Source organism: Melitaea cinxia, chromosome 28, assembly GCF_905220565.1.
Source record: "Melitaea cinxia chromosome 28, ilMelCinx1.1, whole genome shotgun sequence".
Classification (NCBI taxonomy): Eukaryota; Metazoa; Arthropoda; class Insecta; order Lepidoptera; family Nymphalidae; genus Melitaea; species Melitaea cinxia.
Genome location: NC_059421.1, coordinates 1,161,143 through 1,185,306, shown reverse-complemented (window position 1 = coordinate 1,185,306; position 24,164 = coordinate 1,161,143). Strand labels below are relative to the sequence as shown.

The 24,164-nt window shown below is 33.3% G+C and overlaps 1 protein-coding gene across 1 annotated transcript in view; it reads right to left on the bottom strand.

The window, feature by feature from the left end:
• The window catches only part of LOC123667606 (neural/ectodermal development factor IMP-L2), a 92,707-nt gene extending 76,699 nt beyond the window's left edge, over positions 1–16,008 (bottom strand). The window contains exon 1 of the mRNA XM_045601479.1: positions 15,748–16,008. The gene's annotated coding sequence lies outside the window, so the exon portion shown is untranslated. The remainder of the gene's footprint in view (positions 1–15,747) is intronic.
• Positions 16,009–24,164: the final 8,156 nt, after the last annotated feature.

Below are 24,164 nucleotides of genomic sequence, written 5' to 3'. Positions count from 1 at the left end.
TAATTATTTGTGTATGTAAGATAGTCTGTTTTATCCAGCGACTCATAAATACTCAGTAGTAACCATAAATTTCAATGCGAAAGAACTTGCGTCATCTAGTTCTATGACAGAAAGGACAGTTTATAAAACCGTAGGTATTCTCAATCCTTAGAAATTGTATTACTAGAAATTTGTCATAATGCGTCTTCGGTGCGACAAAGCCAGCCCTGCGGTCACCAACCCGCCTGCCAGCGTAGTGACTATGGGCAAAACACATGAGTTCACGCTATTTTTGGCGTAAACTTGTGGAGGTCTATGTCCAGCAGTGGACTGTGATAGGCTGTAATGATGATGATGATGTCATATTGTAATTGAAGTGACAGATAACAGAAAAGACGAAAGCAATACCAATGAAGACAAGCAACCGATATGTATATGATATACTAAGACTTTTCGTTTATTTTTTGATTCACGTATAGTAAATCTACAGGTTTATTAAATCTTTCAAAAAATTACTTAGAACGGATTTCTTCTGAACCATTCATCCTCGATATCTTCATTTTACATTCAATAAAGTATGGCTAACTACATAAGCTAGAGCTAGTAAGTTTTAACTGAGGTAGGGCACAGCAGGAATTTCCTGCTCAAAATATGGAGCAGCCCGACTGGGGTAGTACCTCGACCTTACAGAAGATCACAGCAAAATAATACTGTTTTCAAGCAGTATTGTATTCTTGTTGGTGAGTAAGGTGACCAGAGCTCCTGGGGGGATTGGGGATTGGGTCGGCAACGCGCTTGCTAAGCTACGGTAATCGCTTACCATCAGGTGAGCTGTACGCTTGTTGGCCGACCTAGTGACATAAAGAATATACATAATTTTTGAGATCTTAATTGATAAATTGAAGCTTTAGTTCTGATTCCCAGTATCATGAATGTATTACGCGTTGCGTGCGTTATCAGTTATATCATTACCATTAACCAGCTGAGGCGCTGACCCCAAAATATGATATGCTGAATTTCGTTATATTTACATACGTTTCAACATTTTTAACAGGAAAATTAATATATTACTGGCGCACAGGAGTGTACTCTGTAAGAAACAATATGCCCGTTCTATGAAAATGAGATTCATTAAGAATGAAATCCAATCACGTGACCGAGCTGACGCACACTTTTTTTTCGTCTGTATATCTATACGCTTCAGCCTGTAATATCCCGCTACTGGGCATAGGCCTCTTTCCGCACGTAAGAGAAGGATCAGAGCTTAATCCACCACGCTGCTCCAATGCGGGTTGATGGATATATTCCCTACTATGAGTAACGATCGCTATCAGGTGTACATGATAACAACCGGGACCGATGGCTTAACGTGCTCTCCGAGGCACGGTGGGGAGACCCACAAGGATTGCACAAACACCCAGACCACGGCAAACTCCTGTATGACCAATACAAATGTTAGTCATGTGCGGGTATCGAACCCGCAACAGCCAGCGCAACCGGCACAATCCATGGCTGTGACCGTTGCACCAACGCGGCATCTATCTAACAGAAGGAATTTTCAAATCATTTCGTCATCATCATTTCAGCCTATTGCAGTCCACTGCTGGACATAGGCCTCCACAAGTTCGCGCAAGAAATGCGTGAACTCATGTGTGTTGCCCACCACGCTGGGCAGGCGGGTTGGTGACCGATTTTCAAATGCCATTCTTGTAATGATATTAACCGGAATCCTAAGTCAAAATTGGAAATAATAAAAGCGTCAAAACATAACTACTCTATGGAGGACAGGAGGGTGTAAAGGTGATCGGTAGCAATTATTCTGTACCGCATTGGTTCCGCAGTATCCATTACATGCATGGAGTGATTACAAAGTTCGTCATCAGACGATAATTGGCTAATAAAACCGTATGATATGTAATTGTCGTGTCAAACACATGGTTCCTATTAAGAGTTCTAATTGAGCCAGCTAAATGTGTGTCACGTCTGTGATATACAAGATTATTTTAGTTATATATAGTTTCAAAGTTAAAGAACAAGAACTAGTAAATTTTTAAATAATTGTGTTTGCAGGCAAACGAAAAAAAACCGACTTCAATTATATCGACAAGTAATACAACGTAAGTAGACGAAAAAATAATCAAGTAAATACGCATTATCAAAGATTACTCCAAACGTTGTGATCAGATCTCGATGAAATTTAAATGTGGTCACATGATAAACATCGGCTTTCGATTAACTTAAAAATTATCAAAATCGGTACACCCAGTAAAAAGTTATGCGGATTTTCGAGAGTTTCCCTCGATTTCTCTGAGATTTCATCATCAGATCCTGGTTTTCTTATCATGGTACCACACCAGGGATATACCCTTTCTAACAAAAAAATAATTATCAAAATCGGTTCATAAACGACGAAATTATCCCTGAACATACATAAAAATATATATATACGGTCGAATTGAGTAACCTCCTCCTTTTTTCGAAGTCGGTTAAAAAAAAGTGTGTATATTTATATGTAATACGCACGTAAGAAGTTATACTTCATTGGCTAGCTAATTTCACGTTGCTAACTTCTTCTTCGTTGACTAACTTCAGGGTGTCGGATTTATGGTGACGGTGTGGACGCGCAGCGTAAAAATGTACTCTCATTATTTTTCTCCAACGTGCCAAATGAAGTATAACTTCAAAAATAATGAGTAGAAGGGGTGTAGATATTTGAGAGAAACTTTATGTAATGATAGCTTAGCTGACCGAGGTTGTCCTGTTTGGCTGTTAAAGAATTGTCAAAATCATGAAGTTTAAATAATTCATTGCGTGTATTGGTTCAGTCCAGTTTGCGCTTAGCAATACATTTAGAGATTAAATAGCTGTGCCCGTGACTTCGCGTGGAATTTACCAGAAAATTTATTGTTCAGTTTGCGGATTTATAAAAGAAAAGTAAAATACAAGCAGCTTAAGTTACTCCTTAGTACATCAGCTATCCACCACTCTCGTCGAAATCAGTCCAACCGTTTCAGAGAATAGCCGGAACAAACAGACAGATAGACAAAAATTGCAAAAAATGTTATTTTGGTATATGTAACATGTATATATCTACATGCAATTAGTAAAAAACGGTTATTTTAATATTACAAACAGACACTCCAATTTAATTTAATTTTATAGATTGATATTTGTATAGAATAAAATATATAAAATAGCACAGGAAAAAATAACCTGAACAAATCGATTAATATCGAAATGCAGCGGAAAAGAAGTCTTCTTTGGAGTACTGGCAAAAGTTACTGTAAATATTTACCGTAGCCTATGAACTCTGTAACATCAGGGCTGAAGTTTGTTGTTAACCCTACTCCCGTTGTCGACTCAGCGCAACCCTGTGAACTCTGGCTTCCCACTACAACAAAAATACAACACTACTCGAGAACCGCATTATTTAGCTGCGATCTTCAGTCGGGCTGCTCCAGATTTTGAGCTAGGTATTCCCTGTTGTGTCCTACCTCAATAGGCTGTGTAGTACAATTTTTATACACAATTATATGGTATATTTTATTAAGAGGGAAAATAGAACAAATTGTGTATATTTGCTGTGTGGCTAAGGCATTAAAGAATATAGGCACCCCCTCTCTTCTCGTGGGTGTCGTAAGAGGCGACTAAGGGATAGCACAGTTCCACTACCACATTGGAATTTATAAAGCCGACCGATTGCGGGATAACAAGCCAACTGCTGGCTTTGAAATACACAGGCCGAAGACGGGCAGCAGCGTCTTCGGTGCAACAAAGCCAGCCCTGCGGTCACCAACCCGTCTGCCCAGCGTGGTGACTATGGGTAACACATGAGTTCATGCCATTTTTGTCGTGAACTTGTGGAGGACTATGTCCAGCAGTGGACTGCAATAGGCTAAAATGATGATGATGATGATGATGTGTAGATAACTGGCTAGATGTCGTGATAGATCGCGAGATGCTCGTATTTCTCGTTGTGGCCTATCTCATGAACAAAACATACAAGGATTAATTGCATTAGTCCATTTGTATTATATCGAGCTATTAACTGATTTTACTGAAGTTAACGTCATTTACTTCAACCTTGTCATTCCAATAGGCTGGTCTGGGTGTTTGTGCAGTCCTTGTGGGTTTCCCCACCGTGCCACGGAGAGCACGTTGAGCCTTCCCTGTACACCTGATAGCGATCGTTACTCATAGTAGGGAATATATCCTCCAACCCGCATTGGAACAACGTGGTGGATTAGGCTTTGATCCTTCTTGTACATGGGGAAAGAGACCTGTGCCCTGCAGTGGGATGTTACAGGCTGAAGCGTTATAATAATAATGGTTTAATTATAACTCGTACGTCACAGTAAACTAATAAAGATTCATCTCGAGTGATGCAATGTTCAAAGTCCATGAAATGATTGCAAGCACTCCAATCTAGTGTCGCCATGCAGTCTCTTGAAGCCAATTTACTGCGCTTGCGCAGAGTAAATAAAACAGAGGTTACTTTTTATTTTGTTTTATTAATTTTTTTTTTGTATATAAGTTTATATATTAACTAACTTCAAAATAAAGAGAAGGTTGTAAATTCGACGATTTTTTTAATGTGTTATCTGAAGCCTTTTTAGTGCGTGTACCAATTATGATTATTCTTGATTTGATCGAAAGCTGATGCTTGTCTTATGTTCTCATTTTAATTGATAGATACCTGGTCTGATGACTAAGTTTTGAGTAATCCTTGATAACGCATATTTACTTGACTAAAATTCATCTATCTACGTTGTATTACTTGTCGATGTAACTTGAAGTATTTATTATTTCGTCTGCAAGCAAATATAATAATTAGTTCAGCCTGTAACACTTAACAACTGAGCATAATCCTCAATCTCCACGTAAAAGAAGAGTCATATAATATAGTATAAATAGACATAATATAAATTAAAATGATTGCATAGGGTGCATAAATCGGTAATCAACGACTGCATGTTTTTTGTGTTGGTAACATTAAAGATTTAATGTCACGTTTGTATTTCTAAGATAAATGATTAAATAATGGGTAGCATAATGTGTGTAAAAAATAATAAATAATTGATAATACAAAGATGTAAGTATGTATTTTTTTTATACCACTAGGTCGACAAACAAGCGTCCGGCTCACCTGATGGTAAGCAATTACCGTAGCTTATAGACGCCTGCAACACCAGAAGCATCGCAAGCGCGTTGCCGACCCAATCCCCAATCCCCCCCAGGGGCTCTGGTCCTCTTACTCACCAATAGGAACACAATACTGCTTGAAAACAGTATTATTTAGCTGTGATCTTCTGTAAGGTCGAGGTACTACCTCAGTCGGGATGCTCCACATTTTGAGCAGGAAATTCCTGCTGTGCCCTACCTCAGTATATATTCCTAATCAAATTATTATATAAGAGGTGGAACAAAAATGTAATAATTAATGATAAGAAAAATAGCTTTATATTTTCTTAATGGAATGTTATCTCAAGCAATAAACAGCATTTAAAATTGAGAATAATTAGATTTTTTTTTTCTAAAGTATTCGGTCGCATAGTAGATAAAATGGGGCCTTGAAAATCAATTTTCTGTTGCGAAATTTTATATTTTATACGGTAAGTACATTAGTCACGAAGTTTTGTTCAATGAGTTAATACTTATTAATATTTAAAACAAAATTTTCAAATATCAAAATCAAAAACAGCTTTATTCAAACAGGCCCCATGAGCACTTTCGAATTGTCATTTTACAAATTAAAACTTTAAAAATATATTATTATTTTTGTAAAAGTAAAGCTACCACCGATTAATGTAGATTCTGCAGAGAAGAATCGGCAAGAAATTCCGCAGTTACTTTTATACAACACTTACAATCAAGGAAAGAAAAACAAAAAAGGCTAAATGTAAAAAGGTCAACATACAATCCTGATAAAAATAATACATTCGCTGAACAATGTAACCTTTGCAATAATAAAAAAAAAAAAAAACACTTCCAAATTCCCGAAAAATAAAACAGTAAAAAGTTACTCTGTGCTATCTCCTGTAGCAACTGCATGCGCGGTGGTCTTATTGATTGAATATCATCTATTGCTTCATTGAATGTCACTTGCATGCTTATTCGTACCCTTCAATTTATAATTTAAGATATTTAAACACGATATATTGATCAAAGAAATATTAACAAGGAGGAAAAGTCTATTAATTTTGAATATTTTGAAATTTGCGTTCTGAAGTTCCAAATTTAAATATACTGAACCAAATTTTCTGATGCTACTGAGGATCAAAAATAATTTAACTTATCAATTGATTGATACCTTTAAATCAAGTATTAGACACTATTATTATTTTTATTAATGCCTTAATAAAAATTATAAGTGTGTCCCGATAAAAAGATAGCCTTTTATAAGAGAGTTCATTTCTAATGTTATCGTAAAAGAGCTCCTAAGAAATATTTAAGAATTTGTAATAATTTACGTCACAGATAAAATATACAAATTATCTAACCAAAGAGGTCATCATCTAAAGAGGTTATCTATAAAATAGAAAAAACGTTTCATTTAACTCTACGCAATTACGTTTTAATAAAAATTGCATTCTTACGATATCTTTCCGTCAATGAAATAGTGGAATATTTGGTTGATAAGTTATCTCAAACGAAATGAGAATGATAATTAAAAAAGTCTTACAAATGTGTCGAGGACGGAACACTGCGTCACTGTGACGTGCTTAATGTACTGATAAAAACTCCTACGACCTGACATAATTAGCTGCCAATATTTTTTTTTAATTAACGTATCTATGCATATCATGATTTATTTATTTTTAATAGTTATTTGAATTCGTGATCCACGCGTGTAAAAATACATATCAATATTAACATTTATCAATATTTTATCAGTTGATAGGGGGTGAGGGGTATGTAAGAAATCACTATAGTGATTAGACCGACTTTTTTTAAAGTATTTATTTTACTAACCTATGTCAAAAAAGGAGGAGTTTTCTCAAGTCGATCGTATATATTTTTTTGTGTGTTCGTGGATAACTTCGTCGTTTGTGAACCGATTTTGATGATTCTTTTTTTGTTGGAAAGGAGATATACCAAGTTATCCAAGTGTGGTACCATGATAAGGAAACCAAGATCTGATGATGGCATCCCAGAGAAATTGAGAGAAATCTTCGAAAATCGTAGTGTTGACTATTGACTTTGTTAATTATGTTCGTCTACGTTGTATTACTTGTCGATGAAATTGATGTCGGTTTTTATCCTTTGTTAGCAAACATAATTATAATAATACGCGATATGATATCAAAAACGAAAAATCTCTATCCAGATAGAGTTCTAAAGCACTTTTGGATCGTCATTATACAAATTAAAATTATATTAGCTATTAATAAATTAATTATAGTTAAAGTGAAGATAACACCGATTCGGAATGTAGATTCTGCAGAGAAGAATCGGCGAACTCCGCAGTTACTCTTTTAAAAATAATAAATTTTGTTTTATAGTTTTAATCGTTAATATAATCGTGATCTGAATAATTATGATGATAAAATTAAGAAATCAAAAAAGAGCTTTATTCACATATGCCTCAAAACCACCTCAAAGTTGACATCTTACAAATTAAAATTTTAAAAAATTGTTAAAAAAGTTTAAAATTGGTCAATGCTTTGCATATCAGTCCGCTGTTTTTAAACTTAACATAAACACAGGATTTAGGGTTTAATGGATATATATCTTGTAATTGCTGTTGAAAATTACTTAAATAAAAAAAAATATAGATTTTTCAAGACTAAAAAGATTTATGTCTACTAACGTCGTATTCGCAAAGATAGGGCGGTATTTTATAGCGTACTATCTATCACTTTATTAAAAGGAAAAATTTAATTAATAATATACATTAATCTATACTTATTATAAAACTGAATAGTTTGTTTGAACGCGCTAATCTCAGATACTACTGGTTCGATTTGAAAAATTCTTTCAGCGTTAGATAGCCTATGTATCGAGGAAGGCTATAGGCTATATATCATCACGCTAAGACTAATAAGAGCGGAGCACCAATGAAAAATGTTTCAAAATCGGCGATTTTTTTGTCTTTTTGAGAGCTTCTGCTGCGTGCGCTGCGTAAACAATTAAAGTTTCGCAAAAATCATGTATGACAGAATTGTTCCTATTCCATACGAAGTCGCGAGCAGAAGCTATATATATTTTGTATAATTACAGTTACGCCTTTCCCAATCTTCAAGCATAAAATTATTAAAAAAATACCATAAAAAATTTAAATGAATTTTTTTAATATAAGCCGGAAAAGAAAACTTAATTATAATATTGCCAGGAAAAAAAATATTTAAAATGACTGGTTAAAAGAAGATTAATTTATTATTTCTGATGTCAATTTATAATTAATAAGTATAAATGACTAATGTTCTATTTAGTTCCAAGTCCATACAGTTAGGGTTAACGAACCTAGTAAACGTTGGAATAAAAACATTTGTATTAAACTATTACTAGATACCGCAGTAAACGCCTTGTGCGTTAGCGAGTTCAATTTCCGCTAGTGACAAATATTCTTACTTTTTATTTTAAAGTTGGCAAGCAAGCGTACGGAGGTTATGATGGTGAGCGGATACTGATTCTCGTATATTTAGCCAAATAAATGATTTAATTATAATGATCTTTAATAATCCCCCTTTTCATAGTTATTGGGTTTTAATAAAAGAGTTAAAAATAATAATATCTGTGCATTGAATTATAATTTTTCGTTCCAAATTTGAAAAAGTATTTATTTGGTAGAAGACAGGATAAGGCACAGGGTTTTTTTCAGGAAACTGTAGATTTCGGGCATAATCAAGTTGCACTATTTTTAGAAAAAAAAATTTCTACTCACTCGCAAGACTCACAATCACTAGATGAAACGTTTAGAAATATTGAATACTAAGGTCAATGGAAAAACTATACCGATGAAATACGCTTATGATCTTTTTATTTTTGTACGAAGGGCACGTAGAATTCTACGTTTCATGTACTTTGACTGTCTCTTGATCAAGCGTTATGTTTAAGGGCCTCTTAATTTCGTCAGCAAAACGAGCTAGTGGGATATAATTTGGTAATCACAATCATATTTTTTTTCAACCACTAACGCACGACAAAACAAAAGAACTTTGTTACCAGCTCTTAATGCCACTGTTATATTTTCGGAAATTATTAAGGTTAACTATGACAACATTAATAAATTTGAAATACTAAAAATAATTGATATGGTATCACTGACTGACCAGTGATGTACCATTGTTGCACGATTGAAAAATAACTTATGCTGGAAAAAAATTGCGTGTCCTGGAAGATAAATGTCTTTAAAAACCACGTCGTATGAGGTGGAGAGGGCTGGTGTATTTTTCCCCAGACAATCGGTATAGCAATTCAACGGGAAAATGCCGCTAATATTCTAGATACCATTACACGCGCACATGATCTGTAACGCAACTATCTGTAAATAATTAGTTCTTAAGTTGTGAATTGTAAATATATACAATGTAAAATGTCATATAACAATTGTTATCACTTTATAAAATAGTTAAAATTAAGTAAAAAACTATATTCAACCAACGAATACATGATAAAAATACGTTTCCTATGTCGCAAGGTTATCTGAAACGAACGGGAAACAAGCTCTACAGGGAAGCGCGCACTTGTAACAGACTACCAGTTCCTAGATAAATCGAGAAATAAGAGCTAATAATATTTCTGTCACCGTAACAATCGTTCTGGTTTAGCGATGCGAAAGTTTTATTAACCATCGTTAGATTTGACTCACGATCAGAATACATATTTGCATCTTAATCTATTCATTAATTTCTTACTTGGTTTTTTGCGTTGTTTGTTTCAAAACCGTTCTGTTAATTTAATTTAGTCAGATTTCAAAGTGGTTCACTTGAAACTTGTTAAGAATATTTATATTTTTATAGTTTTACTAGCTGACCCGGCGAACTTCGTATCGCCTAACACAAACTTTATCGTATGGTATTAAAGTTCAAATTGATTTTTAAGTATTATCACAAATCTTCTGTATGGGAGTATAGAAAAGTGTTGTTTTTAGACTTTTTCAGGAAATTTAAAATTTTTTTTTTTAGAATTTTTCTCTCCGTAAGAACCATCCTCGTACTTCAAGGAATATTTTAAAAAAAGAATTAGCGAAATCGGTCCAACCGTTCTCGAGTTTTGCGCTTAGCAACACATTCAGCGACTCATTTTTATATTATAGATATCGTATTATACAATCCTACTATATATATAGTTGGGTATTGACATCGGCTATTAACTATGTAACTTCTCACAGCTTAGGTGCATTGTTGATAATAAGGTAGTACCTACTATAGTATAAAAGCAAAAAACCATGTGGTAACAATAGTATTGTTTTATACCCATTTAGTCATTGGAAACTGTTCTGGTGATGATTTTCCAAATGTGTGCTATTTTTTATAAAAATTATTATATACTGTTTGTTTCCATTAAAAATTAAATAAATAAATAAATAAATTACCGATTGCCTCTTGCTTGATAATTTATCCAATATTGGTACAGTAAAGCTGGTTGTGAGGTTAGGCCTAGATGTAGGATATTTTCATGTCACTACAGTAAATAGCATGTTAAATTTTAACTATTTAGCAAAGAACTCTAGGAGATTTCAAGAGAAGTTATATAGTTTTAACCGACTTCAAAAAAGGAGGAGGTTTTCCATTCGAAATTGTATTTACAAACAATAAAAAAACGGACTTTAAATTATCGCGACAACCGTCAGATATTGCTGAAAATTAAATGGACCCAATGACGAGCACCAATTTTCGAATCAAAAGAATCATCAAAATCAGCGAACCTAGTAAAAATGAGGCACATGGTGCCGCAATAGAACTTGTTTATTACATCATCTTTTTTTCGCGTGGTAGAAAGTGCGCAGGCGAAGAGCTTGCTGCCGTTGGGTTACGCTCATGGAGTTTTAGTCGCAAATTCACAATGAGTCACTTACATGGGAGGTTCGTACATTTTGTGCGAGCCTAGGCCCGCTAGACCCATGATCTACGTAAGATTGCCATTGGAGGCTGGATGAGGACTGAGGAGAACCGGGAAGTTTAGCGCAAATTTGGGGAGCCGTACGTATATTAGTGGACTGCGATAGACAGAAACGAAGCGATTCACTTTTCTATACTAATATTACTCTTCAGCCTGTAATATCCCACTGCTGGGCATAGGCCTCTTTCCCCAAATAGGAGAAGGATCAGAGCTTAATCCACCACGCTGCTCCAATGCGGGTTGGCGACTACTATGAGTAACGATCGCTATCAGGTGTACATGATAACCACCGGGACCGACGGCTTAACGTGCTCTCCGAGGCACGGTGGGTAGACTATACTAATATTATACAGCTGAAAAATTTGTAAACTCGTTTAAACGCGCTAATCTCAGGAAATACTGCTTCGAATTGAAAAATTATTTTGTTAGACAGCCCGTTTACCGAGGAATGCATCAGGTAATTTTTATTCTTCAAATTGACGCGAGGGAAGTCATGACACAGCGGATATTTATATAAAGTACATTTTCATTTACTCTTTACCTTATGGAGTGAATTATCTATAATATAAAAATGAGTCGCTGAATGTGTTGCTAAGCGCAAAACTCGAGAACGGTTGGACCGATTTCGGTAATTCTTTTTTTAAAATATTCCTTGAAGTACGAGGATGGTTCTTACGGAGAGAAAAATTCTAAAAAAAAAAAATTTAAATTTCCTGAAAAAGTCTAAAAACAACACTTTTCTATACTCCCATACAAAAGATTTGTGATAATACTTAAAAGTCAATTTGAACTTTAATACCATACGATAAAGTTTGCGTTAGGCGATACGAAGTTCGCCGGGTCAGCTAGTTACACATAAAAATTAGTGTAACATATTATTGTTTTTGTACACAAGAAATACATTTATAGTTTTAAGTTAGCCACAGACAAGCCCAGCAGTGGAATGTTAAAGGCTGAACTTATCAACCGACTATCTAGTCAAGTAATTAGTCATTTTTTCCAGACAACCCAAAAAAAAAAAGATTTTAAAATGAATTAAAAACTTTGTATGGAGAATACAGTGTCGTAATAGACACACCTCGCAATTTAACCCAACAGTGACTAGCGACACGTAATGATAGTGCTCAGCCTTGATCTGATTACGAACGGCCATTGACCTCACGCAAATTCAAACTAGGGTTGGCGATTTATAAAGATCTAATCAAAATCAGTTCATTACTGACTAGCCCGTTGCCCCAGTTTGTAGTGACCCTGCTTTCTGCTCCGAGGGTTGTGGGTTCGATTCCCACCCCGAGTCTGGGTGTAATATAAATATTTATTTATATATTTTTATATGTATTATTTATAAGTATGTTTATCGAAAATAAAATATGCATCTATACCAGTATTATTATTATTATTTATTTATTAATAGCATTTAGTTTGCTTTTTAGACCCGTGTAGTCATAATCATCACCTGACTGACACATGAAAATATTTGCAGCGTAAACAAAAACATCCAGAACATAGAACACAACAAATTATGCGGTCGATATGCACTCGAAGAAATCGAGTTTTCTGTGATCAAAAGCACATGTTGTTAATAACACGTAAATGTACAGAGATACTAGCTGACCCCGCAAACGTTGTTTTGTCATATATGTTATTAGCCCCCTTATAACTTATGCCTTATTACCCCCTAATATCTATGAAAAATAGATTTTGGCCGATTCTCAGGCCTAACCGATATGCACACAAATTTCATAAAAATCGGTCCAGCCGTTTCGGAGGAGTATGGTAACTAACATTGTGACACGAGTATTTTATATATAAGATTTTGACTGTTTTTTTTTTAATAGTGCTACATAAAAATAAATTGAAAAATGAAATGATGAATGATTCCTCTGAGTAATAATTGTGTTTGTTCGCAAACGAAAAAAAAAACCGACTTCAATTACATCACGAAGTATGTATTATAACGTGGGCAGGCGTTAAAGCAGTCAATAGCACTCAAAAAGTACTCGCCAGATCATTATCAAATTAAAATGAGACCACACGTCAAGCGCTACCTTTCAATTGAAACAAAAATACCACAGACCCTGGGGCGATTGGGGTAGGATCGTCAACGCGCTTGCGATGCTTCAGTTGTTACAGGCGTTTATAAGCTACGATAGCCACTTACCATTAAGTCGGCTGTACTTATGTTTGCCACCCCAGGGTGCCATTTAGAAAATTAAATACATAAAAAAACGAGTGAAGCTTAACTTCTTTAGCAATAGGCCTGCACTGTGTCTTGGATATACGTAACCGAAACGTAGTCGGCTATTAGATGATCACACTTTTCGTAACGCTCTCGTCGTGCTTTCTCCAGCTTACTCCCCAAGTTAAGCGTGCGTTAAGAACTTTTAGTACATAAATATTGAAAAAAATTTAGTCGAACTGGGAACCTCTTCGTTTTTTTTCGATTAGTTAATAAAGTATAGTAAACGCATAAAAAGTAAGAGACAACCCTAGAAATCCTTGCACATTCTTGCTTAAGGTAAAGGTCGCGTACAGACATACACAACTATCACGTAAACGATTTGAAAGAGGTGTGGAGGTCACATTTACAATTAAGACAAACTTACAAAGAATATACATAATATAGACGGTTATTACTAGAATATGAATGCAATCCGCCAACCCGTAGTGAAGAAGCGTGATGGGTTCAGTATGACCTTTCTCCTACGTGAAGAAATATGCCAGTAGTTGGATGTTTGGCGTTTTTACTACGAGTTGTATATATGTATATTCCCTGCTATGAGTAACGATCGCAATCAGGTGTATACGATGCAAGTACCACTACACCAGATCGATGCCGAACTAAAATGTTGTTATAAAACTGTTATTGTTGGTCGACAAACAAACGTACGGCTCACCGAATGGTAAGCGATTTCCTTAGCTTATAGACCTCAGTAACACCAGAGGCATTGCATACACATTGCCGATCCTATCCCCAATTCCTCTAGAAGCTCTGGTCACTTTATTCACCAACAGGAACATTTGCTAATTATACCGCTTTCAAGCACAAAATTGGTTGAAATCGGTATAATTTACCTAATCTTCTGTAAGGTCGAGGTACCCCTTTCGGGCTGCTCCATATTTTGAGCAATAAGTAAGAGCATAGCAGGAAATCTTTCCTTCCATCTGTGAACCTTCTGTGCCCTACCTCAGTTAAATGTTTTTGCCCCACATTGCATGCCCATTGCAGGTCTATAAATTACAGTAACCGCTTACCATCAGGTGGGCATAGTCATAGCATTGTTTATCGACATAGTCGTATAGAAAAAATAGTAAATTATTACGTCTGTCTAAATGGCTTACTTCAACTGGTCAATTCGTACATATCCTTATACAACTGTAGTATTTGGGAAAATTCCAAAAAAATCCTCCAAAAACCTGTCAAAATGAATGGATCTAGATTTAAATAAACGGCCTTTCTTTGATGTAGAATTTTATCATACAACTGATTAGATACGCTTCAGCCTGTAATATCCCACTGCTATGTTTAGGCCTCTTTCCCTATGTAGGAGAAAGATAAGAGCTTAATCCAACAAACTGCTCCAATGCGGGTTGGCGGATATATTCCCTACTAGGAGTAACGATCGCTATCAGGTGTACATGATAACAACCGGGACCAACGATTTAACATGCTTTCCTTCCTCCTTAGTCCTAGTGGATTCTATAAGGTACACACAAAATTACTTAAATATTACTGAAAAATTATCTTAATACTTTTATAAAGATTTATATGTATGTATGTTACTCAATCACGAAAAAAATTACTGAACGGATCTGGAAAGGGAACAGATTCATGGGTAACTAGTAATAAACACAATGAAGACGTCTTACACCATAGATTATACACTTATATACTGGTATCTTACACGATAAAAATCTTTCTGAGGAAAAAAAACAAGATTTTAAAAAGCTATAATTTTTTTATCTTTGAAGTCATTGAAATATAAACATGAGGCACTGAAACGATTGGGTTCATTTTTATTCAAAAATACAAAGTACTTTAAAAAAACTTAATTTAATATAGCTACTAAAATACTGAATATACTGGTACGGCATATTTTATTCATTAAAAGTTTTAACAATATATAGGTTTAAAAATAAGCAATAAGCGTAGTTAAAACTGAATAAAACCGGTTTGATCAGGAATTGTAACCTCGTAACCGCCATTACAATTTTATGAATAATAGTATTTTTAATTCTCAAAAAAAAAAAATAATAGATCTTTTTTTTTTTAAATCAAAACAGTTACATAATATTATTATCCAATTGTAGCTAATCTAATCTATTATGGTCAAAGATCGCTTGTCATACATGAAAGATGAAAAACTAAATATAAAAAATTCCTTTTACTCAGAATAAAAGAGTCTATTTCAAATTAGGAACACTTAAAAAAATTAAAAATTAGATACTTTATTCAGCCAGGCTTCAAAAGATTTAAATAGTCATTTTGAAATTATATTAGTTTTGATTAATTATAAGTTAAAAGTGAAGTTCGGAATGTAGATTCTGCAGAGAAGAATCAGTAAGAAATTCCGCCGTTACTCTTTAAAAAAAAGTTTTTTATTATAAAACTTAGTTTCACTTTCAACTGTCCACGCGAAAATGTACTCTACTACTACTAATACAGATAACAAATTTCCATAACAATGTATTAATTAAACTTACCTATAATAGGCGTCTTCAAGAAGTAATACTGTTAAAAGTTTTTAAAAGTCAAAAACGTTACTTTATAGCGAAATACAAATAATATTGTATTCGAGACACATTTAACATCTTGTTTCAAAAGAAAAAAAAAGTTTTTAGTTTGAGTATCCACGTGTTCACAGATATATAAGCATCACAAAAACGCGCGAAAGTACACAATCGAAAAAAAAAAATTTAAGCGTTTGAACGTTTGAAAATCGAACGAGTCCCGTCGGAAAGAAAATAGTGCGGTACACACTCAAAATGTCCGAATATCGATAGAATCGATAAAAATAAAACACGTCTTTTATTCGCGACTGCGCAATGTCGAATGCGGAGAGCTATAGCAAGTCGGAAGGTACTTTATCAGTGGTTTGAAGCTTAACATAAAGAATGTTATATCAACATTATTGACAGTAGTGTAGCACGATTGCACGACTGTATCGATTTTCGATTATTCCGCATTATAAGAATCCGATTGCCGTGAACGTTTTTAATTGATGACTATGCGTAACCTTTTATTTGGATGGGATATTTTTTAATTAAAATTATTTTAAATTTTACGATATATTTTTTTTTTAAAGCGGGATTAAACGTATGATTTTATATTCGTTACTCGTTTGTGACTTCCTTATGTATTTTAACCTAAATTAAAACGCTGTCTATAATATTTTTTACGAGTCTCGTTATTAAACGGGTTTTATTGAACAATAACTGTATTCAATGATTTCACAAGCTTCCATACACGATTTCACTTTTTAATTTTTGATTTCGTGACGAAAATGTAATTAAATTTGGCTCGGATGTCGAAGATAAGTAGTATCTATATATTATCCTTATAAACAAACAGTAAGATAATTTTTATTTTGATGCTAATATTAGAATACGAGTAATTAAATATTTTATTTAATTAAATAAGTAATATTTTGATGTTTTTAAACAAGTAAATTTTGAGTTTCTTGCACCTATGTTCCGAGTTAATGGTCACTTCACACTAACTGAAATTATTTTACGAAAACCTAATATATTTTATAAAATGACGATTTGAAGCCTTAATTTATTCAAGATTCTAGATTTATAGACATTATAACACTTTTTAAAATGAAAGATTAAGCTCCGATCCTTCTCCAACATAGAGACAAAAGCCTATGCTCAGCAGTGGGGTGTTACTGGCAGAATCATAAAATGATGACTCAAAGCTGCTTTTGCAGCCGAAGAAGGAGTTTTGATTGTGACATTTTTATTTTATAGCGGTTTTATTAAAATTTGTAGTATAGATGTTTTTATTTAGGTCTCAAATACAGAAATATTAGTTCTCCTATTTTTATTCGAGCTGATCTCAATTATTATTAATATGTATGAAATTATTTTGAAATTAATATTATGATTCTATTGATAATTTACATTTAATTGTAAATTAAATTGCGTCGTTCAGCATGTTCTTTGTCTTTTGTTTTAATGGAACGTCGAGGCGCCAAAATTTTTGATGAGCCAACGATTTTTCACTAAGTAATATCCCATACTCCGCCTGCTTGAATTTTAATTTCTTTAAGGATAAATCTATCAGTCAATTATGAAATAAATTATTTTATAGTTATCAAATATAGAATTACGTAATTTTCTCCAATGTGCTCTTTCGATTTAATCCTAGTTTTATCAAGTAGATGGAACTTTTAATTCGACTCAAATATATATAATAATAATGAATAATTAAAGAAGTAAATATTTTATAACATACAGACAGTCATCTGTTCCTACGGTAAACAACTTGATGCTTCCGTTATAAGTAACAGCCGATGTTATAGCCTTTTTTTGATAAAAATACATAGAAATAAATACTTATATAAATATATAAACACAAATATTACACCCACATTCAGGTAGGAATCGAACACGCACTATGCAAAGCAAAAAAGCAGGGCCACTACAAACGGGCTAGTCAAAAAAGTCAGAATGTTTCTCTATTAATAGTTTAAGAATAAGTGCTTATTTTAGTTTTGCATATAAAATTTAATCAAAAGAGTTGTATTAAATACGAACAAAAAACTGACAGTATTTAGTCTGTGCATAAAATATGTCTTATGTTCAGCGGTAATAATAGTTGGTGATATGATATGGTGAGCTTTTTATCGGTCGCTGATAATTTTATCTTATACATAACTCACTGATAGGTTTTATCAACAGGAGATAGTGAGAACCTCAACTTATAAACTGGAACTTTTGGACGGGTTATAAAGACGAAATAGTAGTAACAGTCAGATAAAGTAGAGTATCATGGTATTAGAAGCATTTGACAGAAAAAGTATAGTTTGATGGTGGAAAAGAAAATTTATCTGTTGGATTACGTTACTTGTCAGATATTTATATCAGCAACGAATGCGACAGGATGTAAGTAAAGAAAGGAATTTACGTTTGAAATTTACGTGCCACAAAGATATAGTATACTTACGTTGTCTTCAGGATTTTATATTATTTATAAAAACAAAATAGATTTACGTCAGCCAGCAAATTAGGCACAGATAACTTTATGTGTATGCTTATATATATTTATTTATTATTTCCCAGCAAATCATTAACATCCTTTATTATTATTGTTAAATAAAACACAAGCGAAGACACGGTCAATCACTAGTTCTACGCCTGCAAACAAAACGTAATTTTATCTTGTTTGTTGTGTCCTATGTTAATTTATTCTATTATGAATGAAATATTATCTCATTAACTCATATTAATTATGATTTTCCAATAAGCTATGTTTAATTATAAAAATTAGTTTCTATATGTTAGTTCAGACGTGGTTAAACTCAAAAGTCATATAAGTTTAAAATTGAAACTAAAGTAAATTAAATAAATATCTTTAACATACAAACACGGTGCTCTTAAGATGATTAAATGTGTGTTTTAAGTAACAGCCGACTATATATAATTACACACAATATTTTGTGTATAATTATAGATTAAGTCATAATATATATATAACTCCTAATATATATATCTTCTGTGTATTTTTTGATAAGGATTTTTCCAAAAAGCCTAAAAATATACGTAATTGCAGACGTGAAATTCAAGCATTCATTGACCTATGCTCTTCAATGTCAACATAACTGTTTAACTGTAGTTCACATACTAAACTACGACGTAATCTGTTGTAGGGACAGGACATTCTTTTTACGATGTTTTTATATTAATTTATTAGACGCTGTATACCGCGGTTTCACAAGCGTCAATTTGAAAGAAATAAGTAGCCTATAAACTTTCTTGGTAAATGGTCTATACAACACAAAAACCAGTACCAGAACCTCGAATAAACAAACAAACACGCTTATCTATGCTATATTATTTTAATACAAAAATAAATTTTTTGTACACATAAAAAGTTTTAGTAGAACAGTAATGTTACAGTTATGGTCTGGTACACGGAATAGATAATAATTCGTTAAATAACAGAGGAGAATAATTAAATCGTACTATTCCTTTTTTATTTAAAAATAAATAACAGAAAATAGAATTGAAAATAGGTATATTACCAGATTATTTTATCGTAATAAATAAACTTAACTTTGTGTAATATAAATATAATTAATAATTAACGAAAACGCTTCAATTTTATAAAAGATTAATTGCCAGTTCCAATACTCTCTACTTTGCTCTGACTTTGTTTGCTAGAGATAGAATTTTGACGTAAACTCCATACAAGTTGTGTCAAAAATCTATCTCTAGAAAGCAAAACCAGAGATAAATAGAGTTTTGAAAGCGGCCGTTAGTCACTCTTAAAACAAAACTTAGTATTGAACAAAAAAATTAAAAACTATACCCAAAAACTTAAAACAAATATATCAGCAACACAAAATAAAAATCATAAACTAATAACTCACCAAAATACATTTTGAATTGCTAAAAAACACACGCACACATACTATTTCACATACAAATAAATTATAAATATAAAAAATATATCAATAGACTAAATATAATACAGAAACAAATAACCCACGAAAATTTAACTTTAAATAACTTAAAAAATACAATTTAACAACAAATAATAAATTTTGAAACAATAAAACATATCGATAGACTGGCCAGCACTATGCCTCGTGGGCGTGTCACGTCGTCACAGCGTACTTGAAATTTATCTCCCGATGATAATAAAACGTACGGCCTAGTGCACAACGATCATTCGATACACGTGTATATTTCCTGTTAGCTTTTTTTGATACGTTTTAAAATGAAACTTTTTTAGAAGCTTTGTGATTTTTAACTCGACTTTGACGAGACCGTGATCATTGTCGATAGGGGAAGTCGCAACGGCCTACCTTCGTACGACTTTTTAGAAGTTTAACTTCTGCCGTGTGTGAATTGCACAATATTTTTTATTTTATTACATGACATTGACTAGCCGTTAGCTGAGTTTGCGGTGACCCTGCTTTCAGGGGATTATGTGTTCGATTCCCTCGCTAAGTATGAGTGTAACTATATATTTATTTGTTTTTATTGTTGGTAGCCATTAGTCGGCTGTTACATATAACGCAGGCCCTCAATTGCCTTCTAATTGAATGTATGCTAGAGATCTATATTTTTAATCATATGTATACATCATATACATAACATACCCAGTACTTACAACTAATTTACCTATCAAGGTATTACTTCTATACTAATAAATGGAGAGCCGGTTTTTTTTTTGTTCGGTAATACTGCGAAACTACTAAACCGATCGGAATAATACTTATACCATAAGATGCGTGTTTCGGAGAAGGTTTTAGTATATGATATGTTGGTGACTACTTATCGTGTAAAAAATATGGACTAACAGAGGTCGCTAAAAAATTTTTTTTTAAATATATAGACTAGCGCTTGAATGCGATCTCATCTGATGGTAAGTAAAGATGCAGCCTAAGATGGTGCGCGCTTGCCTAGAAGATGCCAATTCACTCTTGATTTAAAGATACCCAAGTTATAGTTAGTTGGAAAAACGGAAGCCGAAAGGGTATTCTAAATTTTGAAGTTCAGATTAGACGAGACACTTATGTCTAGAAGATCAATACTATCGGTGATCGGTCCAGATACACCCCGGAAAGTCTGAGTTTAGTGAGAATGGACTCCGTCTAGCGGTGAAAAGACACGCTAGGCTGGCGTTTATAACAGTAGCAGCTACCCGCGAATTTGAGTGAAAATTTATTCTTATTATTATTGATAAGCTTATATAATTATCTGTGTTAGCATATAATGTGCAATAAAAAAAAAAACATGACACTCTATTGTTTTATAAAAACGAAAACAAATAGATGCCACGGCACAGCAGACTTTTCTGAAGTAGGGCACAGCAGGAATTTCCTGCTCAAAATATGGAGCAGCCCGACTGGGGTAGTACCTCGACCTTACAGAAGATCACAGCTAAATAATACTGTTTTTAAGCAGTATTGTGTTCCTTTTGATGAGTAATGAGAGATGTAGTATGGATTGGGGATCGGCAACGCGCTTGCGATGCTTCTGGTGTTGCAGCTGTTTATAAGCTACGGTAATCGCTTACCATCAGGTGAGCCGTACGCTTGTTTGCCGACCTAGTGACATAAAAAAAAGGCAGTACTCTGTGTTAAATTCATCATCAATAAAGAAATAATCATCATCAAAAAACATCATTAGAAATCATCGTGTGATACTATAAATCATGTCAGCTTGGAGGAAAATGCTTCAAAATCAGTTGAACAGCTTAAGAGCTACACATTAAACTTATGCCCAAACTTAATTGTGTTAAACAGTCTAAAAATTTGTAAAGTAGTACAATCAAGTACAATCTTGTAAAAAAAAGAAACAAAAAATGATAAAGTGAAAAAAAAAGATGGAAATACGTGGAAAAAAATGAAAAGTGTGCTTTAGACCAAACGATTGAAGTAAAACTTGGCAAAAACGTAACTCTTTCTATCTTCACTAACTTATATCTCCCCCTCAATTTCCGTTAGCCTCGCCCGGTAACACTTTTCGTAACGCTCTCGTAACACATTCACCAGCTTACTCCCCAACTCAAGCGTGCGTAAAAAGTTTTACTTCAAAAACAAACACGCTCACCAACCCCAGGCGAGAAATCAATTTTGTGGCAAAGGCTATCAAAAATACACAACAAAAAAAAATTAAAATAAAATCCCCACTGTTAATACGGTCTTACATAAAGACATCTTCAATTAACAATGCTTGCGTAAGAATATTGTTCAAACAATGATACAATATTACATACATGGAACTTATATTTGAGTAACAATCGTTCTGGTGTAGTGGTGAGTGTAATCGCCTAAAACACCGATGGTTTGCAGATTCGATTCCCGCTCAGGATATATGTATTTGTACAAATATATCTTCCCGGTTTGGATGGTCTCCCCACCGTGCCTCAGAGATTAAGCCGTTGGTCCCGGTTGTTACGTATCGATCGTTACATATATTAAGGAACGTATCCACCAACCCGCAGCGGAGCAGCGTGGTGGATTAAGCTCCGATACATATCCTAAATGGAGAAAGAGGCCTATGCTCAGCAGTGGCTGAATCATATAAATTTAATGTAAGACGAATGTTCTAAAATATATTTATATGCGGATGATCTAAAAATGTTTAAACAAATATCAACAACAGATGATTCCATAAAAATGCAAGCAGATTTAGAAAGACTTGTATCGTGGTGTGAACGGAATCACTTAACATTAAATCACCAAAAGTGTTATAAAATTACATATAATCGAAAAATTCGAAATTTTTATTATGATTATAATATTGGGGATAATAACTTGGTATGTGTTAATGAAATATATGATCTGGGAATCTTAATGGATTCGAAGCTAAGTTTTATCCCACATATAGAAGATATTGTTAAAAAGTCCCTCAAAATGCTGGGATTTATCTTTAGAAATACAAAGGATTTCAAAAAATCATATACAAAAATAGTAATTTTTAATTCATACATCAGGAGCAAAATCGAATATTGTTCAATTGTCTGGAACCCATATTACCAAATTCACAAAAATAGATTAGAAAGAATACAAAAAAAAAAATTATTACGTGCATTATCTTATAAAGACAATTTAGAATATAACTACAATAAAATGTTGAAACACTATAAAGTATTGTCATTGTCTACACGAAGAGATGTTTTGGATCTTTGCTTTTTAAATAAAATTATTAGAGGAGATATTGACTGCCCTGATTTGGTCCGAAGATTAAAACTGGCAATCCCTAGAAAACCTATGAGGACTACCAGATCAAAACAAACATTCGTGAGCAGATTTGCTAGAACCAATTTGGGCATGAATACATACTTAAATAGAATCATAAACTTGTATAATTCAATTTTAAAAGAGGATGCAGATATTGATATTTTTAGATATTCTGGGAAAGCATTCAAGAGAAAAGTTAAGATGCTTTTTTTACATTTGAATTCAAATTAGTTACCTACTGTATGAAGTTATGAACATTCTTTCCATATTATACTTTAAATTAGCTGATTTCTTGTACCTCAAACCGTTTACTTATAGATGTATTACATTTATAATTTTTATATTTATTCATAGAATTCCCGATGTATTATCATATTAATTGTTGTATTTCGTTGTTTTTTTTTTACATATACCTACATATTTTAACTTTTTTCTTTTAAATATTTTTTACTGTTTTAGCACGGGTTTTAATTGTTGTAATTTTTTTTTGATAGTTGGTTTTATACTTTTAGTGATGAGTTAATTTTTCATAAGATAGATATTTATTGTTAGTATAAGTTTCGAAGCAACTGTTTAAAGTGTATTGCATGCTGAGTTAGCCTATAAGTGTGGTGTATAGTGTAAGATATTCTGTTTAACTATATAATTATGATAGAAACCACTGTATACTACGTTGGCTTCCTATGTAAATAAATAAATAAATAAATGTTGGACGAGCGTCGTTCCTGAGCCCTCTTAAAGGTCTCCCACTTTCCTTCGCGACCGAAGTCTATAATACCCAGCCTCTCTCACCAGTGACGCTGTAAAGGCCAGTAGGGCCAACAACATACATACATACATATTTCGAAAAAAAAACATCGATTGTTATAAATTTCCATTTATCAAACCTTAACAACAACGGATACAGTAAAAAGAATTATCGAATATGGGGCAGTCATTCGGATTTATGCGCGTACATACATTTTGGCGATTAAGTTATATTAACATAAATATTAAGACACTTAAAACATTTAAGTAGGCCTATCACCTTATACATATTCTGGAACCTAAATTCAGTGCTTCTAAAGTTCAATAATCGCTTCAATCCCGCTAATGTACGTGCGGTATGTCATGTCACGTAGGCTTTTATTCCAGATATATCCAGACTTAGACTTAGACTTATTTTCAATTAGATCGATATTTCATTGAACAAATAATTTT